This window comes from Pholcus phalangioides, unplaced genomic scaffold (assembly GCF_987345545.1).
Source record: "Pholcus phalangioides strain wild (caught in Gottingen) unplaced genomic scaffold, Ppha-v1.0 ptg000024l_1, whole genome shotgun sequence".
NCBI lineage: Eukaryota > Metazoa > Arthropoda > Arachnida > Araneae > Pholcidae > Pholcus > Pholcus phalangioides.
Window position 1 is genome coordinate 22740869 of NW_028301616.1, and position 12996 is coordinate 22753864.

Genomic DNA, 12996 nt, shown 5'->3' on the forward strand with positions numbered 1-12996 from the left:
GAAAACTTATCTTCTTTGTGACTCAAACTATAGTAAAAGAAAAAAAATCGGATTCCAAACTTCCAATAAATCATTTTAACAAATTAGTGAAATCACAACCAAATACGCTCTTCAACAAACGAAGAGCTATTGTTATTCGCGACATATACCAGCAAAATCAAAATATAAAATGAAAATAATATGAACTCACCTTATGTGCAAAGACGATTCTCAATTTTTATCTTCAATGATGATAATAACGAGCGTTTAACCCAAAAAATTCCCTTTTCAAACACTGAAAATAAACGATAAATGAAAGGAAAATTAGTATAGGTGTTACTTTGAACCACATCTTTGTCAACACTAGACAACATGACCACACAAGCCGATCCATACTTTTGGCCTGTGTATATTTTTTGAAACCCTTATTTTTCAAAGAAATTGATTCAAATGTCAAAGAATTTCTTCTTTTGGGAATAAAAATGATTTCCGGAAAAAAAAATTATATTATTTTGTTGATTGTATATATACACTAATCTGTTTATTCCGTGTGAGCTTTAACCTTTTACATTCAAAGCTGGCCTAAAATCAATTCCCGGATTCAAGGCTGGGCACACCCTACCGAAATTAAAACGGTGAGTATGATCTTTGCAAAATGATACATGCGCACTCCTCTAGACCTGAATAGACTGCTTACAAATTTGCTTTGGGAAGTTCCAACTTTAAAGGGTAGCGTGCCCGAAAGGGTTAAAGAATATTTTGGGCCGGGATTACACTATCAAAGTATAATAAAAGATCTTTTATAAAACTTGAAAAATTCAACCAATAAGCACATCGGTTACATTGCAGCAAATGCAACCAGTGATCTTATTGGTTGAATTTCCAAGTTTTATCAAAGAGCTTTTACAAAACCTTTATAGTGTAATCCCGGCCTTGCACACATGCGAAGATACGCAGGGTTAAATGGAATTTATCAAAGTTAACTGGCTTGGTGGGGGGTCATTTTGACCCCCATGCATTCTTCATCTTGCCACCCCATTGAGAAAAAAATGCATCTGGACCATCTTATTTTCGGTACCTTTCAAACTAGTTGTTTACACGTGTTTGACAAATTTATAATGTTATTCTACTTTTTCTTCCCTCTATATCAGTGTTTCTCAATCTATGGTCTGCGGATCAGAAGTGGTCCGCGGCGACGGCATAGGTTGTCCGCGGGCAGACTTGATAGTTTAATTCTAACTGAATGGAAAATTATTCGTAATTATTATTAGTAATAACGGTATGGGCTCAAAAAAAATATTACACGTTTGTACTTAGGTTCAACGTACACCATCGAGGGAAATGTGATCCTAAAAACCCGATGTCACTAAATTTTGCCAAAATAAGCGATTTATTGCCTTAAAGGCGATTCGGTAATTACTACTGCTAAAATTTCTGAAGGAGGGTGGATAAAGGGCTGCGTCACAAAAAAATGTATTTCACGGAAATATATTCAAATGATTAGAATACCATATTTCATTGAGAAAAATACGGTAAACGGGATTTTAAACGGGAAAAAGTACATGACATCGTCAGTTGTCATCATAAATATTGTCAGAATTGTTATTATAGTTTCCAAAAAAACGTTGAACCTGAGATGAATATTTATATTTTTTGCCATAACTATCATCAAATAATTTATATATTACGAAAACACTTTTTATTCACAACTTTAGCAAGCATTAGAAATTCCATATAAACTAGAAAAACGGGAGAAAAATGTGATAAAAAAAAAATCGGAGCAGACAGAATTACAGGAATGTCCCGTAATACGGGACACAAGTGGTCCGTCAATTTGTTTCAGATTTTTTGCTGGTCTTTGGGTTCAGAAAGGTTGAGAAACGCTGCTCCACATCATTGATCAAAGTTTCCGTAGGGTCAAAATGATCCCTCCACTTGCGTAAGACTTTTTTTTTGTCTGACGGCCGGAGTGTTCAGATCGAAATGTTGTATCGGAAGAGCGCCAGTTTTCTCGATAAAGGTTTCAAGTTAATGGTGAAACATCGGATATCCGAAGTGATCATGAAGATAGTGTTGTTATAGCGAATTGTATTCTGTCTGATCAACATGTCATGTGTTGTTTGCAAGTACAGTGTTTCCGACTTGGAATAAGACTAATTTCGGTGTTTGTGAAAATATAGTAAATATTAATTTAATTTGTAAATTTTATTTCTAAGTATATTCTAATCTTATCTGTTCGTTTTTTAAACATGAAAATTGCATTGAAAAAATTTAATACAGTCGAATATGGTTTCAACGAATACCGATATAGCAAAAATCTCGTTTTAACGAACATATTTCTAATCCCCCAGATAAGTTTACATAGGAACTGGAATTACTTTATAACGCAATTTCGTTTTAAAAAAGTGATTTCTCCGGTCTGGTTGGAGTTCGTTATAACAGGATTCGACTATATATAATTTTAAAAAGAATTTCAAAAGTCATGCATCCCTCCATTTCTCTCGAATGTGTGTGTCTTAGTAAAGGACCATTTGTGAGGAAAATAATTAAAGAAATTTGAAAAATTATTCAGTCAATTAAAATTAATAGATGAATGGAACCATGTAAAAAAAACCCATCGCTTTCATGAAAATTCCTTTTGCTGAGTTTTAAAATGCATTAATGACGCTGGGATCAAAATGGAACCACTACGCCAGTTACGCACAGAATTTTCACACCGCCAGTTAAGGGTTAAAAAATTCGAGAAAAACCATAGCGATATGGGGGAAAATCGATTGCGTCTTTTAATCCAAATTTATAAAAAAAATATTGGGGAGTTTAATTTCATTTTTATTATTTTCTCATTTCGTTCTTTATATTACATTTCACGCTCCGTTTTCAAGCAGTTCTCTACCACTCGTAATAATCGAGTCTTCTTCAACATTATACAAAATAACAGAAAATAAAACCATTAGAATTCGCATAAGGTCTGAATTCCTCTTCCTAATTTTAGTTTCCTTCATAATTTATCCGGATTATCTTTAGATATTTCTAGCTACATCTTTTTTGTACCGTTACTTGAGCAATAACTGCCTTAATTTCCTGATTATAAATAATCAGTACGCGTAAATTTCTTGTATTAATCTGTGAAATCAATTGAGAAATCTCGAGGTGTCGAGAAAATGTTTTTAGTCACGTTTTTTCATTAACAAATATCTACCCACATTTTTCCACTCGCATCTGTACGCAAATTGTTATACTAAAGTGGTTATTTTGTTAAATATGGCATTCATTGAAATTTCTCTGAAGGATAATAAGCAGTGGCCAAGTTTTTATTTAACATATAATCCATGGCTTATCAACAGAGAAACACGATAATAACATGAGAAGGAATGACTTAATCTATTAGTTTAATCTCGTATCTAATATAATGCCAGGTAAAAAAATATATTGAAAAATGTCAAGAATTAATTATTGAAATTCAAAAATAAAATCATGTTATCGGTATTCAAATGAAATTACAGGCATTTCACCAATTACGAATGATTAAATTTTTAAGAACTAATTTAATTTTTTTATGAACAAAATGGGGTGTTGCACTAAATACATCTCTTGCTTCATCTTTTAATTAATGATAATAAAAACTCAATTTAAGTGCTAAAAAAATAATTTTTCGTTTTCTATTCTGCACGATTTTCACATAATTAGTCTCACGTGTTAAACCGATATAAATTCAACAATGATTATTCTTTCTATGGGTAAATAAAAGAATAAGAATAGAGTGTGAGCGCTGAGTAAAAATTAATTAGTTAATTAATTACAAGTCGCGTTCTTACCACCTTTCAAGCATAAGGACGCCTTGTTAACTACTCTTGTCAGCAGCTAAAAGATCACCGCCAAGTTGTACATTCTGCAAACACAATTAATAGAACAAACTAAACCAAAAACACTCATAAGTATACATTTAATTACAATGTTGTGAAAGCTGGTATGTACGCGAATTTTTTATACATATATCCGTCATATATTTTTCTTATGGATTCTTGCAGTTAATTATCACCTCGATTTCATTCATTTCTAAACCAATCAGTACATTCGTGTATAGTTTTCTTCGATGTCCTCCACTTCAGAAAATGATAGATTGCTGAGCAGAAAAATGCTCGTTATTGATTTCGGAAGAAATAATGCGGATCCCTTTCGATTCTCAACGATTTATTTTTTTTGTATTATATGTATTAGACGTTCTATATATTTTTTCATTACTCTTTTCTTATACTAGCTATTTTTCCCAATACATTTTGTCGTTCAGAATGGTTTCTTTTGTTTCCCGTGAAGAAAAATATGTTTTAAACTTCAATTTAAGTATTCAAAAAAAAAAAAAATAATTTTTCGTTTCCATTCTAAATGGTTCGCATAATTAGTCTCACGTGTTAAACCGATATAAATTCAATCGTGATAATTATTCTTTCGATGGAAAGAGGAAAGAATGAGAAGAGAGTGTTGATGTTAAGTGAAAATTAATTAATTACAAGTCACGTTCTTACCACCCTTCAAGTATAAGAATGCCTAGTTAAATACTCTTGTAAACAGCTAAAAGATCATCGCCAAATTAAACACTACAAACACACAATTAATAGGACAATTGTTAACTAAACCAAAAACACGAATACGTATACATTTATTACAATTGTGAAAGCTGATTGTATATAAACGAGGTTTTTTTTTTATACATATATTAATTATATATTTTTCCCATGGATCTTGCATCTCGAAGCTAATTAATCATCTCCATTTCATTAGTTTCTTAACAAATCTGTAGGCATTCGTGTATAGTTTTTGTTTTTCTCCGCTTCACGAAATGATAGATTGCTGAGCAGAAATATACTCATTATTGATTTCAGAAAATAACGCGGATTCCTTCCGATTCAACTATTTATTTTTTATATTACATGCAATAATACATTAAACATTCTATATATTTATTTTATTACTCCCTTCATATACTCTAAGCTATTTTTCTCAATCAGAATGGCTTCTTTTGTTTCCAAGCAATTTGTGAACAAGAAAAGATGTTTTAAACTTTAATTTAAGTATTAAAAAAATGATTTTTCGTTTTTCCATTAAAAATAATTTTCTTAATTAGTCTCACGCGTTAAATCGATATAAATTCAACAACGATCATCATTCTTTCGATGGAAAGAAAAAAAAGAATGAGAAGAGAGCATGAGTGCTAAGTAAAAATTAATTAATTAATTACAAGTCGCGTTCTTACCACCTTTTTAGTGTAAGGACGCCTTGTTAACTACTCTTGTAAACAGCCTAAAAGATCATCGCCAAGTTGAACACTATGCAAACACGCCATTAATAGGACGATGTTTGACTAAATCAAAAACACGCATAAGTATACATTTATTACAATTGTGAAAGCTGATGTAAACGAGGTTTTTTTTATACATATAAACCTATTATATATTTTTCCCATGGATTCTCGGCGCTAATTAATCATCTCCATTTCATTAATTTCTAAACAAATCCGCGTACGCATTCGTATATAGTTTTTTTTTTTTTTTTTTGTTCTTCAGAAAATGATAGATTTCTGAACAGAAAAATGCTCATTATTGATTTCAGAGAATAATGCGGATCCATTTCGATTCACAACTGCTATTATTTTTATATATTATATGTATAGCAGGAAACGTTCTATATTTTTTTTATTACTCCCTTCTTTCTATATATCTCTAAGCTATTTTTCTCAATGCATTTCGTCATTCAAAACGCTTTCTTTTGTTTCTAGGCAATTTGTGAAGAAAGGTGTTTCGCCACCTGTGGACGATTGATTATAAATGATAAAAACGTTTTTTCTTCTTAACTAACACAAAAATATACATTTTTTTTTCTCTTCTATTCATCACATACACACATATCTAATCCATCTCTTAGTTTTAGTACTATTGAATTATGCCGAATGTATTTCTAAGCAATCATTTCGGACGAATATGAAAGAAAAAAATAATAATGCTCTTTTCTTCCATTTGTTATAACCTTTTGTATGATTGGTTGGCAAACCCCGTTAATCATGCTATATAAGAATATATATCTGTCAATGGAGATTTGATATGAAAGCTGCATCCCTGTATGGTTTCATAATGATAGAACGCGATAGCGTGAGACCACACACACACATACACACACACGCAAACTCGTATACATCGAGTTGTTTTTGTGTATTACAATAAGCATTCGTTCATTTGTTGATTTGGAATGAGAGAAATAGTAGGAAAATAAATAAATAAATAAAACAAATACAATCTTTTTGTTCTCTCTCGTCAAATTTGAACAATGAATAGATAGCTATTCACGCCAACATATATACATTAAAAACAATGGAAACTTAATGAACGGACCTTTCTATTCATGAACTTTTGAAACCTTGGCTTAATTTCGTTGCTTTCATGGAATTCCGGAAAATCCTGACGTTTTTTTGTTGTTGTTGTGTTTTTTCTCCCCTTTGGATGTTTTTGATGGATTGGAAAAGTACGTGAGGGGAGAAGTGTCCTGTTTATTTTTTTAGTTTTTTTTTTTCTTGAAGTTATATATAAAAATTTATATTCAATTATATTACGTTATCATTGAACTGTAATTTAGCTTTTTCTTAATAAACGTGTAATTCACGGGGTTAATGTCAATCAAAAATTCGCCGATTTTTGTTTTGGTTGGTCACCTTAAAATTGATTCTCTAGACACGATTTTTTAAAAAAAGAAATGAATTACAGCAGTGGTTCTCAACCGGGATTCCTGGTTCACTTCCCACCTTCCCACGGGCTCCGCGGCCGCTCGAGGGAAATAAAATAAGTCAGTAAATTTGACGAATAAACAAAAAACGAAACCCAAGGGGCTCTGTCTTAGACATTATATATTAAAAAGCGAGCCACAGAAAAGGTTGAGAAACGCTGAATTATAGTTTACATGTATACAAGACTAAAATCTCAGTAGCATTTGAAATTGTTCAACTCACTTGTAATTTCAGTAAAATTGTACAGTGCTTGCGTTAGGAGTTACCTTGACGAAATAGAAAAAAACCATAAAACTTTTTAAAGGGAATTTTCCGATAAAGATCAAATACACCGGGTTATATAATGCAGGGCCGTAACTAGGATTTTTGCCACCCGGAGCAAACAGTATTGTGCCGCCCCCACACCTTTAAAATTATATAATTTTGTAACGGTGTTCTTTGTTCCCACCCAAAACTGTCGCCCCCTAAATTTTGTCACCCGGGGCAGTTGCCCCCTGCCCCCCCCTTTAGTTACGGCCCTGTATAATGCAATATGAAACCGGACGGGAAACTCCAAAGCAATCAGCAATTAAATTAATTTTAAACCTATGGGTTCATTCATAATCTTGGTGACAACAGGCTGATTGAATTTTCAGAAAAATTCAGAAAAATTGCAATATAACATTCGGTTTCTCAAGTCCAATATCAAAATATGGCTATGATTATGTATGGTCTTTGTCTATTGCAAAAATCAAGCAGTCCATTATTTTTAATCATATTGTAACTTGCGATTATCATAAAGGTTATAATCATATTCTAAATTCAACATACGCTTTATAATTCTGGACTCAATGGCAATATTGTGCATATCCCCTATTTCATTTCTCCCCTTCCCATGTCTTAATGTAACATATATTTGCCATACTGTGAATTAATTAATTATAGTGAGAATGGGTTACATACAATCATTACATATTTGCTCATTCAATAGAAATTTTATACTAGATATGCACAATTTTTTTCAACAATGCCTGTTTACTCTTATTTGAAATAGATGGTTTGATTCGATTTTTTTCCCTTTTATTTTATCTTATTTATTTTATAAACAATTAAAATTATTATGGTTTCTTGAATTATGATGCATTCTTGTGTAATCTTTGTAACGGACCAATGGCTAAAATCCACACGAATAAAAAATGGTACTATTATTATACAAGACTAAAGCTTTGAACGCGATTTCTCAGGTTGAAGTTTTTAAGCTTTGGCGTAAAATTAACAATTTTTACACGTGTCGAGTAAAAATTGTCACAATGTTTCAGCATTTTTGGTGCAGTATATAGTTGTTGTTGTTGTTTTTTTTAATCCTACGGATGAGCTGCGACAACTTTAGAAATTTGATACGGAAAAAATAAACACGTTCAAATTTTCTTTCTCGAATGAAAATACACTGTCATTCATTAATTATAATTTCGATTGGTAAGAGACAATTCCACGTTGCGGTGCCGCAGGGAATTTTTCTGTAATAGGGTTGTTAATGTGTCGCGGTGCTTTAGTAGGCCACGAAAAACCAAAAACGTCCCAATGGGGTTATCCGAATGCAGTTAATATGAGAAGGATAAAAGTCTAACCATTTACTTGTATCAGTTAAACCCTTGTAAACTCGTCTGAAGAATGAAAAATAAGTCGCATCATGCAAATCTGAAATAAATTATATATCATCATAATAAACCCCATCTATCTATTACAAGGACATTTTGTTGTTACTGCATGTATAATATGCTTTTGGAATATTAGTGTATGCTGAAGAGCATTCACGTTCCATAAACGATTGAATCGAAAACCCCTGAAGTATGTGATATCATACCAAATCACGAAATATGCACAATTTTGACAACATAAATGCGTTAAGACCACACACATACAAAAAAATGTGAGATAAGTTTTCAACCATGAAAATCTCAAATCCTAACCTATCTTTTGGATATTAACTCTTTAATACACCAATTTATTAAACCACGGTATCACACAATCCATATATAAGGAGAAGAAAAATTTCATTCATACAAGAATTCTTCAATTGCAATCAATAGCGACGTAAAATGCATCCTTATTTCGAAAATTTTGTGCTTCTGTTACAAGGAAGAAAACCCATTTTCAAGTTAAGCCATGTACGAATATGTCTTCTAACAAGGAAAAACTTCCTTTAACCCTTAAACGCACCATTCCTTTTCGAGCTGATAAATTTTTTCATAGTTAATGACACGTATAGAAAAGTAGGAAAAATCCTTTTAGAAAATCTATTTCGAATCGTACTACCTATACGGGGCCTTAAAGAGGACGTACAGAGCCTTAAAAATTGCATATAAAGTAATATTACTTCACAAATATATAACTACCTTCTTTGTGATTGAAAACTATTGTTAGAAGAAGAAAATTGATGGTATTGAAATTCATTCAAGGTTGAAAAAAAAAGACATGCAAACAAACCATTTTAACAAAAAAAATCACAGTCACACATGCTCTGCAACAAACGAAGAAATGTTGTCAGTTGCGATATCTACCAGTAAATTCAAAATATAGAATGGAAGAATATGACCTCACCTTATATGTGCAAAGGCTGTTCTGAATTTTTATCTTCTGGCTATGCAGTAATGAAATTTTAAAGGACGCTTTACACATATGCAAGACTATGCATTTAAGGGTTAGTAAATAATGATTATTCATTCCAGAATATTCCATTGAACTTCTTAAAAAAGAAAGCATTGGATATTTTTAGTATAATCACTAACGAAACTTATTCTTACGCATATTGTTTTCCATAAGTTTCATTTTTGAAGATACCTACCGTTATTCCTTCGACAAGTCAACGGAAAAACGTGAACAGGATTTTCACATAAATAGTAGTCAGTTGTCGTGACATTTTTGAGATCCATGAAACTGTACCTACACATAAGAAACTCTCAAGAACATTTCCATGTCATTTGTTGAAATGCTCCTTCATCCTACAAATGTGAATTTCCTCCGAATGTATTGCAGATCACTCAATCCACATCGACTATGTTTCTAAGACATTTTTCCTGCACGAATAACAACAATTAAATACAGAAATCCAGGGCTCCACACTCTTAAGGATGTCTCTGAACACAATTCTCAAGAACCGACCGATGAAAAATGACCGGTGTGAAGATGTTAAAGAAGAATCTTTTCGTCGGAGCCAAGCCCCTGCAATCTTAAGATCAAAACCATCTGCCAAAACAGGGCATTATTCCAGAGCGTTCCCCTCCTGATGTGCATATTACTCGTGCTCACGTATATCTCAATTATATTAGGGGGTTGACCACCTAGTGGTAAATTTTCAAATGTAATTCAGATAATTGCTCAGATGGTACTCGTGATAGCATGCGTTTCTATCTTCGGGAAACTCTAAGAAAAAGAAAATGTTGCTTATATACAGGCTGCCAAAATTGATTGCACGGCGGATATCTCTGCAACCGTTTAATTTCAGTTCCAAAAAAAAAAATTCCATATGACGTGAGGTTACTCAAAATGTCTTAAATTTTACTAGAAGTCGTATACATGAATATATGTAAAAGTTAACTTTTCATGTAGACCCTGTGTGCTAAAATTTTCAATTGATGAAATGTAAATGCATCTTTGTGAAAATATGCATTTATGAAAAATTTCATATTTTGAAATGCAATATAAATGAAGATATTTGACTTTGAAGTTCTCTCAGCATTTATCGCCAATGATTGGGAGTGTGGTTCTCACGAAATTCGAAACGTCAATTTTATTAAAATTTCTAAAATTGTCAAAATAATTTTAGAAAATGTAATACGTATATATATATATTGTGAATGAAAAAAAATTAAAATGATTGAGTTGATTCTGGTTGTGCGCAGTCTCTAAAAATGGCAATTTTGGAGCCAATCAAAACTTGCCAACACAGTGATAAGTTGCCGAAACATACTGATTATCTATCATATCGATAAACATTGCATTTAAAAATATTAATTTTTTTTTCCGAATGACTTTTCATAACGGGATCTACCGGGGCCTCCGTGATGTTCGTTTTTTACCTTATTGCGTAAGAAGGAAAAAATTCGCGAAGGCCCCGGATCTACATGCCAATAATTGGAACTTTTAGCACACGAGGACCACATAAAATGTAAATGTCTTTATTATTTTATGTATAATGAAACTAATTCTGATATTTATTTATTTTTTGAGTAACTGCATGTCATTTGAAAAGTTGTTGTTATTGGAAGTATGTTCCTAATTTCAACGGTTGCAGAGGTATCTGCTGCGCAAAAACTTCGAGGAAAGCCTGTATAGGTAGAGTAAGTAAATGTTTCTTGAGATTCACATGCTATGATAATTATTTAAAAAAATCCGCTTGTGTAGGCTTCGAAACCAAAATTTATACGATTAATCATTAAAATAATTCCGTATTCTTATTCGGTTCATTGAATTGTTTTGAACAAATCGGATTTAAATACAGTATTACCAATCTGTGGTATCTCTTATTTATTTGGTAGAGTATGGAAGCTAAGAGGCTTGCAATGCAAACAAACTAAATAAATAAATGAGCTAATGGCATCTATATCATCTCAAATGGTAATTTACACCTCGAAATGTCGTTACTTTCTTAATTCCTAAAGTAGAGTTCCTTAGTAAAAAGCATCAAATGAAATGGCGTAATAAAGAGCGCCAATAAAGAAATTTTAAAGTGTATGCATGAAGTGTACAAATGAAATTGTAAAAGAATCAAATGAAATTGTAAAACCATCAAATGAAATTGTAAAAGAATCAAATGAAATTGTAAAACCATCAAATGAAATTGTAAAACCATCAAATGAAATTGTAAAAGCATCAAATGAAATTGTAAAAGCATCAAATGAAATTGTAAAAGCATCAAATGAAATTGTAAAAGCATCAAATGAAATTGTAAAAGCATCAAATGAAATTGTGTAAAAGCATCAAATGAAATTGTAAAAGCATCAAATGAAATTGTAAAAGCATCAAATGAAATTGTGTAAAGGCATCAAATGAAATTGTGTAAAAGCATCAAATGAAATTGTGAAAGCATCAAATGAAACTGTAAAAGCATCAAATGAAATTGTAAAAGCATCAAATGAAATTGTGTAAAGGCATCAAATGAAATTGTGTAAAGGCATCAAATGAAATTGTAAAAGCATCAAATGAAATTGTGTAAAGGCATCAAATGAAATTGTGTAAAGGCATCAAATGAAATTGTGTAAAGGCATCAAATGAAATTGTAAAAGCATCAAATGAAATTGTGAAAGCATCAAATGAAACTGTAAAAGCATCAAATGAAACTGTAAAAGCATCAAATGAAACTGTAAAAGCATCAAATGAAATTGTAAAAGCATCAAATGAAATTGTAAAAGCATGAAATGAAATTGTAAAAGCATGAAATGAAACTGTAAAAGCATCAAATGAAATTGTAAAAGCATCAAATGAAATTGTAAAGGCATCAAATGAAGTGTAAAACAAACCGCATCAGATGAAGTTATAAAAATCATCAAACGAAGTTAAAACAGCACTTAATTACGTTATGAAAAACATTGAATGAAGTTAAAGAGAATTGAATGAAGTTAAAGAGAAGTGAATGAAGTTAAAGAGAAGTGAATGAAGTTAAAGAGAATTGAATGAAGTTATGAAGAGCATTGAATAAAAATTCAAGTAGCATCAAATGACGCTATAGTGCGCATCAAATGAAGTTTGATGATCATTAAATTAAAAAATTGTTATCGTATCTATTTATTTATTTTTTAAAATGATATTTAATAAATTATTATTCTGTTGGTGTGCAAGGGGTTCTAGAAAATTTCGTCCGTTCAAAAATTCCACATTGAATGCAAAACAAACGTGGTGTTTTATAAATTATTATGAATATAATACAATATTCTATGTATCAAAAAATGTACCGAATTTTTTTGTATAAATCCGCTACTTTATACGAATTTCAATTTTCATCTTTTATGACTAATTCAAAGCCGCGGCCTATAATCAATTTTTTTAAATAATATTCTCATTTCGTGAGATTCTAATGCATTATTATTAAACTTTTTATACATTAAATATACAGTTTGGAAAATTATTTTTTTACTCCAGGATGATGTCCAATTTTATAATCAATAATATTATAAAATTCTCAAAGACAACTCAAAACGTAAATCAACATACAAAATTTATTTTCATTCCAAATTTATCACTATTAATATCAGTCTTTCGTTCTTAAC

The 12996-nt window shown here is 31.3% G+C and overlaps 1 long non-coding RNA gene across 3 annotated transcripts in view; it reads right to left on the reverse strand.

The window, feature by feature from the left end:
• LOC149069002 (uncharacterized) overlaps nucleotides 1-12996 on the reverse strand; it is a 101182-nt gene that overhangs the window by 70428 nt on the left and 17758 nt on the right. Inside the window, exons 2-3 of one of the 3 annotated variants that reach the window (XR_016195123.1) lie at nucleotides 3798-3868; nucleotides 191-274 (exon numbers count right to left, since the gene is read on the reverse strand). This is a non-coding gene — a long non-coding RNA (uncharacterized LOC149069002). Of the gene's footprint in view, nucleotides 1-190; nucleotides 275-3794; nucleotides 3869-12996 lie in introns of all 3 variants that reach the window. The other 2 variants (XR_016195122.1, XR_016195121.1) reach the window with 2 other exon arrangements.